This window comes from Myxine glutinosa, chromosome 7, assembly GCF_964187855.1.
Source record: "Myxine glutinosa chromosome 7, kmMyxGlut1.1, whole genome shotgun sequence".
Lineage (NCBI taxonomy): Eukaryota > Metazoa > Chordata > Myxini > Myxiniformes > Myxinidae > Myxine > Myxine glutinosa.
The window spans coordinates 17211402-17223205 of record NC_136267.1 but is presented as its reverse complement, the minus strand read 5'-3'; positions in this window follow the sequence as shown (position 1 = coordinate 17223205).

Sequence of the window (11804 nt, the reverse complement as noted above, 5' to 3'; positions counted from 1 at the left end):
CCCACGATGAGTATCCCACCCGTGATGAGTATCCCATTCACGATGAGTATCCCATTCATGATGAGTATCACACCCATGATGAGTATCCCACCCGTGATGAGTATCCCATTCACGATGAGTATCCCATTCACGATGAATATCCCACCCATGATGAGTATCCCATTCACGATGAGTATCCCACCCATGATGAGTATCCCATTCACGATGAGTATCCCATTCACGATGAGTATCCCAACCGTGATGAGTATCCCATTCACGATGAGTATCCCATTCACGATGAGTATCCCACCCGTGATGAGTATCCCATTCACGATGAGTATCCCACCCACGATGAGTATCCCACCCACGATGAATATCCCATTCACAATGAGTATCCCATTCACGATGAGTATCCCACGCACGATGAGTATCCCATTCACGATGAGTATCCCACCCATGACGAGTATCCCATTCACGATGAGTATCCCACCCATGACGAGTATCCCACCCACGATGAGTATCCCACCCACGATGAGTATCCCACCCACGATGAGTATCCCACCCACGATGAGTATCCCATTCACGATGAATATCCCACCCATGATGAGTATCCCATTCACGATGAGTATCCCACCCATGATGAGTATCCCATTCACGATGAGTATCCCATTCACGATGAGTATCCCACCCGTGATGAGTATCCCATTCACGATGAGTATCCCACCCATGATGAGTATCCCATTCACGATGAGTATCCCATTCACGATGAGTATCCCACCCGTGATGAGTATCCCATTCACGATGAGTATCCCACCCACGATGAGTATCCCACCCGTGATGAGTATCCCATTCACGATGAGTATCCCATTCATGATGAGTATCACACCCACGATGAGTATCCCACCCATGACGAGTATCCCACCCACGATGAGTATCCCACCCACGATGAGTATCCCATTCACGATGAGTATCCCATTCACGATGAATATCCCACCCATGATGAGTATCCCATTCACGATGAGTATCCCACCCATGATGAGTATCCCACCCGTGATGAGTATCCCATTCACGATGACTATCCCATTCACGATGATTATCCCATTCACGATGAATATCCCACCCATGATGAGTATCCCATTCACGATGAGTATCCCACCCATGATGAGTATCCCATTCACGATGAGTATCCCATTCACGATGAGTATCCCACCCGTGATGAGTATCCCATTCACGATGAGTATCCCATTCACGATGAGTATCCCACCCACGATGAGTATCCCACCCACGATGAGTATCCCATTCACGTTGAGTATCCCACCCACGATGAGTATCCCACCCACGATGAATATCCCATTCACAATGAGTATCCCATTCACGATGAGTATCCCACGCACGATGAGTATCCCATTCACGATGAGTATCCCACCCATGACGAGTATCCCATTCATGATGAGTATCCCACCCACGATGAGTATCCCACCCACGATGAGTATCCCACCCACGATGAGTATCCCATTCACGATGAGTATCCCATTCACGATGAGTATCCCATTCACGATGAGTATCCCACCCACGATGAGTATCCCATTCATGATGAGTATCCCACCCACGATGAGTATCCCATTCACGATGAGTATCCCACCCATGACGAGTATACCATTCACGATGAGTATCCCACCCACGATGAGTATCCCACCCACGATGAGTATCCCACCAACGATGAGGGTCCCACGCGTGATGAGTATCCCACCCACGATGAGTATCCCACCCATGACGAGTATCCCACCCACGATGAGTATCCCACCCACGATGAGTATCCCACCCACGATGAGTATCCCACCCACGATGAGGGTCCCATCCGTGATGAGTATCCCATTCACGATGAGTATCCCATTCACGATGAGTATCCCAACCACGATGAGTATCCCACCCACGATGAGTATCCCACCCATGACGAGTATCCCACCCACGATGAGTATCCCATTCACGATGAGTTTCCCATTCACGATGAGTATCCCATTCATGATGAGTATCCCATTCACGATGAGTATCCCATTCACGATGAGTATCCCATTCACGATGAGTATCCCACCCACGATGAGTATCCCACCCACGACGAGTATCACACCCATGATGAGTATCCCATTCACGATGAGTATCCCATTCATGATGACTATCCCACCCACGATGAGTATCCGACCCACGATGAGTATACCATTCACGATGAGTATCCCACCCACGATGAGTATCCCACCCACGATGAGTATCCCACCCGTGATGAGTATCCCATTCACGATGAGTATCCCATTCATGATGAGTATCCCACCCGTGATGAGTATCCCACCCACGATGAGTATCCCACCCGTGATGAGTATCCCATTCACGATGAGTATCCCATTCATGATGAGTATCACACCCACGATGAGTATCCCACCCATGACGAGTATCCCACCCACGATGAGTATCCCACCCACGATGAGTATCCCACCCACGATGAGTATCCCATTCACGATGAGTATCCCATTCACGATGAGTATCCCATTCACGATGAGTATCCCACCCACAATGAGTATCCCATTCACGATGAGTATCCCACCCACAATGAGTATCCCATTCACGATGAGTATCCCATTCACGATGAGTATCCCATTCACGATGAGTATCCCACCCACAATGAGTATCCCATTCACGATGAGTATCCCATTCACGATGAGTATCCCATTCACGATGAGTATCCCACCCACAATGAGTGTCCCATTCACGATGAGTATCCCATTCACGATGAGTATCCCACCCACAATGAGTATCCCATTCACGATGAGTATCCCATTCACGATGAGTATCCCACCCACAATGAGTGTCCCATTCACGATGAGTATCCCATTCATAATGAGTATCCCATTCACGATGAGTATCCCATTCACACCAGACAGGCTGAATGCACCTGCCCGGTGTTGACGATGACCGCCAAAACCAGGCTACCCATTACGCATCACCCCCACGCCAGGGGAGACATCTATATCCGGCGGGACCGTTCGCACGATCTTCAGGTTGAGTAAGGAAAAACAGGTAAGGGAGCAGGTGGGGACGGGGAAGGAAAACAAAAAGGGTTGGAAGATCTGCGACCGTTCACTCGCCATAGAGTCTGGTTCTGGCGAGAAAACAGTAAAGAATTTAATGAATAAACGCGGACTTCGTTGGAAACATCGTTGAGGTAATTTATAAACGCGGACGTCGTCGGGAACAGCGTTCAGGTTTTCCGCCCGTTTTGTGTTTTCTCTTGAACTTCTCCCGCCGCTGGTCGCGTCGTTTCACCTCGCAGGAGTTCAATGAATTGAAGTGATTTTCCCTGAAAGCTCCGGTGAGTAATTCTCAAACGATCTCTTGTTGTTATATTACACGGATTTCAACAACAACGTTTACCTCAGCTGAGGGAGAAGCCATGACGAGAACTTCGCGCCATCCGCAGGTTCTTGGAATACTGACCACGCCCAAAAGGGGAATTCCAGTGTTTTCGAGAACTCGTCGTCCTGGTTTTAAGTTTTATTTATAACTCAGCCATTCTGCACTCCATCTGCGGTAATATTCACATTTCTTGTTTGTCCGAGTTGCACCTTCACCCCTGATCGTGCGCCTGCCACTTCCGCCTCTTCCGTTGCCGAGCAACGGTCTTCTGAGGTAAGGGAGGTCGCACGAAGGATTTATTTGGAAGGAATGAGTGATGGAGCGAAGGATGGAGGAAGCAGGTAGGAGGCAGGGGGGTGTTCCGTTAGCAAGCAGCTAGTTACCCGCGCCAGAGGAGAGGTTTTTACATTTGAGTCCATTTGTTTGTTATTTGGCAAAAATAAAGAAAACTAGAATCCGGGCACTCGGTAGAGCGCATACCTTCGCCGCAGCTACTGTTCTGTACTTGGCATGGGAGTGTATGCGATGTGAAACTTTATGTGAAATGCGATCGATTTTTAAAAATCAGAATTTGAGCAAATCTGTTTCGTTCGTCTGTTAATATGCCTCCCCGATTGACAAATCTGCAATTTGAATTTCATTTGAGGTTGAAATGATTGCGGGAGATCGCGTTATAGTGATGACGTCTTGGATGGACATCCTCTTCTTCAGTCGCTCATAACTTTGAGTGAAATACGATCGAGTTAAAAATAGTCAGAATTTGAGCAAATCTGTTTCACTCGTTTGTTAATATGCCTCATCTCTTGACAAATCTGCAATTATAATTTTTTTTGAGGTTGAAATGATCGCGGGAGATCGCGTTATAGTGATGACGTCCTGGATGGACATCTTCTTCTTCAGTCGCTCATAACTTTGAGTGAAATACGATCGAGTTAAAAATAGTCAGAATTTGAGCAAATCTGTTTCCCAAAATCTAATCAAATGTGTCCCGTATAATAACCAATCATCCCACCAAATTTCATGCAATTCGGTTGAATACTTTTTGAGTTATGCGATTAACATACACACACACAGACATACAAATAAATACACAGCGATCAAAACATAACCTTCCGCTTTTGCGAAGGTAAAAATTTGCAAGTGTGTTGATCACTCCGGGTGGTGTGTTTGTCTGTCCGCTCATTATACTTGCCTACAGGTCACAATTTTAAACCGATCTTCACGAAACTTCACCAAATGGTAGATTTCGAAGTCCACAAAATCCTATATATTTTTGGGGTCAAAAGGTCAACATAGGCCAGAGGTCGACCACATTTTTTCAAATTTCTAAAATCCTCAATTTTCATTTGATTGACTTGAAATTTGAATAGGATTTACACATCAGGTAACTGAATCAAACCACCAACTATTTTTGAGATCAGCATAGGCCAAAAGGTCAACATAGGCCAAAAGGTCAACGTAGGCCAAAGGTCAACAACCATTTCAAATTTCTAAAATCCTCAATTTTCATCCGATTGACTTGAAATTTGAAAAGGATTTACATATCAGCTAACTGAATTCAACCACCAACTATTTTTGAGATCGCCATAGGCCAAAACGTCAACATAGGCCAAAAGTCAACAACAATTTCAAATTTCTAAAATCCTCAATTTTCATACGATTCACTTGAAATTTGAATGGGATATGCACATCAGTTTACTGAATTCATCGAACAACTATTTTTGAGATCATCATAGGCCAAAAGGTCAACATAGACCAATGGTCAACAACAATTTCAAATTCCTAAAATCGTCAATTTTCATCCGATTGGCTTGAAATTTAAAAAGGATTTTCATATCACCTTACTGAAAGCAAGCACCAACAATTTTTGAGATCACCATAGGCCAAAACGTCAACATAGGCCAAAGGTTAACAACCATTTCAAATTTCTAAAATCCTCAATTTTCATCCGATTCAATTGAAATTTGAATGGGATATGCACATCAGTTTACTGAATTCAACGAACAACTATTTTTGAGATCGCCATAGTCCAAAACGTCAACATAGGCCAAAAGTCAACAACATTTTCAAATTTCTAAAATCCTCAATTTTCAACCGATTCAATTGAAATTTGAATAGGATATACATATCAGCAAATTAAATTGAACCACCAACTATTTTTGGGATCACCATAGGTCAAAGGTCAACAACAATTTCAAATTCCTAAAATCGTCAATTTTCATCCGATTGGCTTGAAATTTAACAAGGATTTTCATATCACCTTACTGAAAGCAAACACCACCAATTTTTGAGGTCAACATAGACAAAAAGGTCAACATAGGCCGAATTTCTAAAATTGTCAATTTTCATCCGATTAACTTAAACCTTGAAGACGGTTTGCATATCAGGTCACTGAATTCAACCACTAATTATTTTTGAGGTTCAAAGGATGCTCGACTGAGTGCAATTCCACTTTGTTCTGTTTTGCCAAGTGTCGCTCTGTGAGCGATTTTTCATTTGTTGCTTGCCGGAAAAGATTCCGATGTACGGTTTTTGGCAAGTTTTCGGTTTTCGGCAAAAGATTCCGGCAAGTATGTTGACCGGTTGGTTTGTTACTTGCCGGAAAAGATTCCGGCAAGTATGTTGATCTGTTCGTTTGTTTGTCTGTCTGTTTGTCTGTCTGTCTTTTTGCAGCACTGGGTCTACACCGTTGCACGTAGAATCGCCAAACTTTGCACACATATTGGTCTTGCCCTGGAATAGACTGTGCCCAATTGATGACGTCATCGGTGACGTGGTTCGGCCGCCATCTTGGAAAAACCGAAAAAATTTGCACCACTATATCTCCGAAAGTGCTGAATAGAGAAAATTGAGACATGGCTCATTGTAAAGAACTCTCCATGGGGAATAAAATATGTTAATGATGACGTCATCAGTCACGTGGTCGGCCGCCATCTTGGAAAAACGGCAAAACTTTGCACCACTATATCTCCAAAAGTGCTGAACAGAAACAATTGAGACATGGCTCATTGTAAAGAACTCTCCATGGGAAATAAAATATGTTAATGATGACGTCATCCGTCACGTGGTCGGCCGCCATCTTGGAAAAACGGCAAAACTTTGCACCACTATATCTCCAAAAGTGCTGAACAGAAAAAATTGAGACATGGCTCATTGTAAAGAACTCTCCATGGGGAATAAAATATGTTAATGATGACGTCATCAGTCACGTGGTCGGCCGCCATCTTGGAAAAACTGAAAACTTTTGCACCACTATATCTCCAAAAGTGCTGAACAGAAAAAATGGAGACATGGCTCATTGTAAAGAACTCTCCATGGGGAATAAAATATGTTAATGATGATGCCATTGGTCACGTGGTTCGGCCGCCATCTTGGAAAAACGGGAAAACTTTGCACCACTATATCTCCAAAAGTGCAGAATGGAAAAAATTGAGAGATGGCTCATTGTAAAGAACTCTCCATGGGGAATAAAATATGTTAATGATGACGTCATCTATCACGTAGTTCGGTCGCCATATTTGTTCTAAATGGCCGATAAAAAAGTACATTCCGGCAAGTCCTCGGTCTCTGACCGATTTTTCATCTGTTTGTCTGTCTGTCTGTTTGTTCGCAGTACTACGTCTTCACCGTTGGACGTAGAATCGCCAAACTATACACACATATTTGTCTTGCCCTGGAATAGACTGTGCCCAATTTTTAACTCTCTCGGCCCAAGGCCTCCATTATGACGTCATAATTTGATAATTCGACAAGTACAAAACTTCATCCAATCAAGATGCAATTTCTTGAGCGACATGTCGGCATAACCTGGTTAAGAAAAAAAATAATGATGACGTCATCGGTCACGTGGTTCGGCCGCCATCTTGGAAAAACGGGAAAAATTTGCACCTCTATATCTCCGAAAGTGCTCAATAGAAAAAATTGTGACATGGCTCATTGTAAAGAACACTCCATGGGGAATAAAATTTGTTAATGGTGATGTCATAGGTCCCTCCATTATGACGTCATAATTCGACAAGTACAAAACTTCATCCGATCAAGATGAAATTTCTTGAGCATGATCAAGGAATAAATTAGATTAGAAAACAAATAATTATGACGTCATTGGTCACGTGGTTCGGCCGCCATATTTATCCAAAATGGCCGATAAAAAAGTACATTCCGGCAAGTCCTCGGCCTCTGACCGATTTTTCATGTTTGTTTGTTTGTCCGCACAGAATAAATATGATTTTTCTCTGCAACCGTTGGTCCGATCGACAGGAAATTTTCACCATAGGTGCAACTCCACCTGTATAATTTTTTAGTGATAATTATGACGTCAAAGGTCACGTGGTTCGGCCGCCATCTTGGAAAAACCGAAAAACTATATCTCCAAAAGCGCTAAATATATAAAAATTGAGACATGGCTCATTGTAAAGAACTCTCCATATGGAATAAAATATGTTAATGATGATGTCATAGGTGCCTCTATTATGACGTCATAATTCGACAAGTGCAAAACTTCATCCGATCAAGATGAAATTTATTGAGCATCATGTAGGCATAAATTGGTGGAGACAAAAAATAATGATGACGTCATCGGTCACGTGGTTCGGCCGCCATATTTGTTTTAACACAAAAGCCTTTAAAACCACTGAAAATACATCCTGGCGAGGGTTTGCAATCTCTGATTGCTCTTTTTCTTGTTTTCAGTTGTGAAATGTTTGTGGTTGATTGGGAGTGTCTTGTACAATATCAATATTTAGTGTAACCTAACCAATTTTGATACCTGTTCCAGACTTGATATCTGTTCACAATAAAATAAATAATTTACAATGAAGCAGAGAATAATTCTTTTTTTGCTTTACTGCACCTGAGCATTCTTATTGTTCCAGGAAGAAGATGGTGAACCTGACCCGCAGTGCTCCCATGCGGCGATTTGGTTTGACATTTGTAGAAATCATGACAAATGTGAAAAGGGAAATGGAAACTGACTGAGGCAGATGAGTATTGTGGGAATCATATTCGGCTGGAAGGTTAATGTAGGTGCGCTCGTAAATGTCACGTACCTGATTAAGGTTTCATCATCCAGAAGCTAAAGTAGAATTAACTGTAACTTTGTAAAACTAGGAAAGTGGACGATGTGACAAATGCTGATGAACTTTCTTTTTTACTAGATTTTACTTCTTTTTTTTTTTCTTTTTTTTTTGTAAGAAATGATAAAACTCAGGTCCAAAGTTTCGACCACAAATTGCTCTTCATCTGGGACTTTGCAAGTCGTGTGGTCTCGGTGTCTATGGCAGGTACGTTCAGCCACATACCTCTCTCCTCCCTACCTCCCACCATTTTTGTGTGATAGAGAGATATACACACAAATGTTAAAGTTATGTTGACAGCAGGTAGTTGGCCGTCTTTTGTGATATTTGTGTGTATCTGATACTGATATCGAACTAAATTCACGGACAGTACTGTGTTAAACCTCTGTGCGTTTTCCAGAAGTATCTCTTTATTTTGCACATTAGCCAAAAAAAATTTCAACAAAAACAAAAGTTAAATTATGACTGGGATTACGGACAGTAAAATTACAGTTCAGTACTTCGTGTAACAACCACGAGCATTCAGGAGAGCACGTTCACGTCGAGGCATGCTGTTCACAAGATTTGCCAAGGTTTGGACAGGAATCGCTTGCCATGCAGTGACAATAATCTGCTGCAATTCACGCACAGTGGAAGGCTGCTTGTCCAAGTTGTCGATTTGACGCGTTAATTCTGCCCACAAGTTCTCTGTCGGATTCATATCCGGGGACATGGCAGGCCACTCCATATGCTCTACATCACGGTCAGCAAGAAAGTGTTGGATCATGCGAGCACGTTGAGGCCGTGCATTGTCATCTTGGAAGACAAAGTTTCCTCGAAAGGCTGCACGAGCAAATGGAAGCAATGTTTCTTCCAGAATGACCCTGTACTTGAACTGGTTCAGGTTTCCATTCAGAACAACCAGGTCAGTTTTGCCCCCTGCATTAAAAGCAGCCCAACGGTCACCCCACCACCTCCAGCTTGGACTCTTGGCACTATACAATCTTCGTTGTGGGCTTCATGTACTTGTCTGCGCACTCGGACGCGGCCATCTTGACGATAGACCAGAAATCTAGACTCGTCACTAAAGGTCACATGATTCCAGTGTCCTGGCTGCCATTGACGGTGCTCTCTACCCCACTGCAATCGGCGTTGGCTGTGTTGTCTGGTCAAGCATGGCTTTCTCAGGGGACGCCTGGCACGATAGCCTGCTTGAACCAGTCGTTGGTTGACTAGCCTTCTGGATACATGCACATTTGTCAGTTGCTGCCACTCATCCCTAAGCCGATTAGCTGACTTGGTACGGCCATTGCAGACTAACCGGTGCAGCTGGCGATCATCCCTCCTTGTGGTTCTGCGTGGACGTCCTGGCCTCGGTATTGGAGTAGGGACACCCCTCTGAGCATTTCGTTTCAGGATCTTTGACACCTGACCTTGAGTGATGCCATACTGCCGAGCAATAGCACGCTGTTTCATGCCAGAATTTCGTAAAGCCACCACTCCATGACAAACAGCATTGTCAAGTTGATGGAACATCTCCAGAGGAAGCGGCAACAACTTTTGTAGACGTGCAGCAGTTGTTTTCCACTAATACAGAACGCAACAACCCTTATATACCCGATTGTGAAGCCAATCGTCAAATGTACCTGTCCTTACATTTTGTCACGCCACCTGTGTTATAATCCTGTTATTGACTTCTTGCTGCGAAAGACAATCAGTGACATGGTTCTTTCAACAAAGACATCACCAAAGGGTAAAATATACTCACCGGATTGATATACTGAGTTCAGAAAGTAAACCCAAGTCAAGAAAAAAAAAATATTCCATATTAAATGCCTAGTCTGTATATATATATATATATATACAGTGTGTATAATAGTACAGTCGTGGCTAAAAATAATGGCACCCTTGCACTTTTTAAAAATAATGCACCATTTCTTCCACAAAATTGTTGAAATTAAAAAATATTTTGGTTTCCACTTTTGTATTTATTTGGTTTGCAGTGGAACCAAAAAAACAAAAGCTGAAAAAATTACTAAATCTTAGCTTATTCTACACAGAAATCCTAAAATGGCCCGGACAATATTATTGGCACCTTTTAGAAGTTGTTAGAAATAATTAGATTTCAAGCAGGTGATTCCCCTTTACTTTGGAATTGAACTCACCTGTGGTGAGTTGCAGGTGCCTCCAATATAAAAATCACTCATTCAACCAGTTTGAATAGAAAAAAGGAGTCATTCTGCTGTTTTGTGTCACTGTGTGTTCCGCAATGAGCATGGTGGTTGGTGAATCGGCCTACATTTTTGTTGCTCTTCGCTTGGATTTTTGTTGGACTTGGACTTGTAACCCTTGATACTAGTTAGAAGGTTTTGGGAAATAACCTGAAAGTCTGGCATTTGACCCAAGAATGTTCCAACATGTAGCTTTCACTGCTCGCTCTGTTTTGGGCAAGTTGATTGGTTATCTTGTAACTCTGGTTGTAGCGCATTGGGTGAAAAAGGATGTGATGAATCGTGGTGCAGTTAACCTTGACGCATGATTGACGCGTTGCTTGGGGAAGCACGGTGAAAGGCCTTTTGCAGATCTTGGGTTAATGGATACTCTGTCCACAATGGCCTTTGCCAAATGTGAAACTGGCTGTTTTTATGCAATTTAGGATTTGCAACTTCACCATCTTTAAATGTTCATAACGTCAACTGGCTAAAGCAGATGTGCTTCTGCCATTGGCTATTTTGCAAATCTCTGTTCAATGTGATTTTTTAAATCTTTTGAATTTTAATTTTTTGGGGGAATAAGCCTATTGGTGTTAAGTTTGTTTCAATTTATCTTGTCCAATGAGTGGGTGTTACTGGCTTTGGTCCAGAAAAGATTAATTTTTTTTCAGAAAATTGGTGAAATTAAAAAAATATTTCGGTATCCACATATGTATTTTTGGTTTGCATTGGAACAAAACAAAAAAAAGGAAAATAATTCATTAAACCTTAGCTTATTCCACACAGAAATCCTAAAATGGACTGGACAATATATTGGCACCTTTTAGAAGTTGTTAGAAATAATTATATTTCAAGCAGGTGATTCTCCTTTACTTTGGAATTGAACTCACTTGTGGTGAACTGCAGGTGCCTGCAATATAAAAATTCACTCGTTCAACCAGTTTGAATGGAGAAAAGGAGTAAAGGAGTCATTCTGCTGTTTTGTGTCATTGTACCACAATGAGCACGGAGGAAAGTAACAAAACCAGATAATTGTCTGAGGAGGTCAGACACAAGATTGTAGCCAAGCATGGACAATCTCAAGGCTACAAGCCAATCTCCAGAGATCTTGATGTTCCTGTATCCACCGTACGCAATGTTATCAGGACGTTTA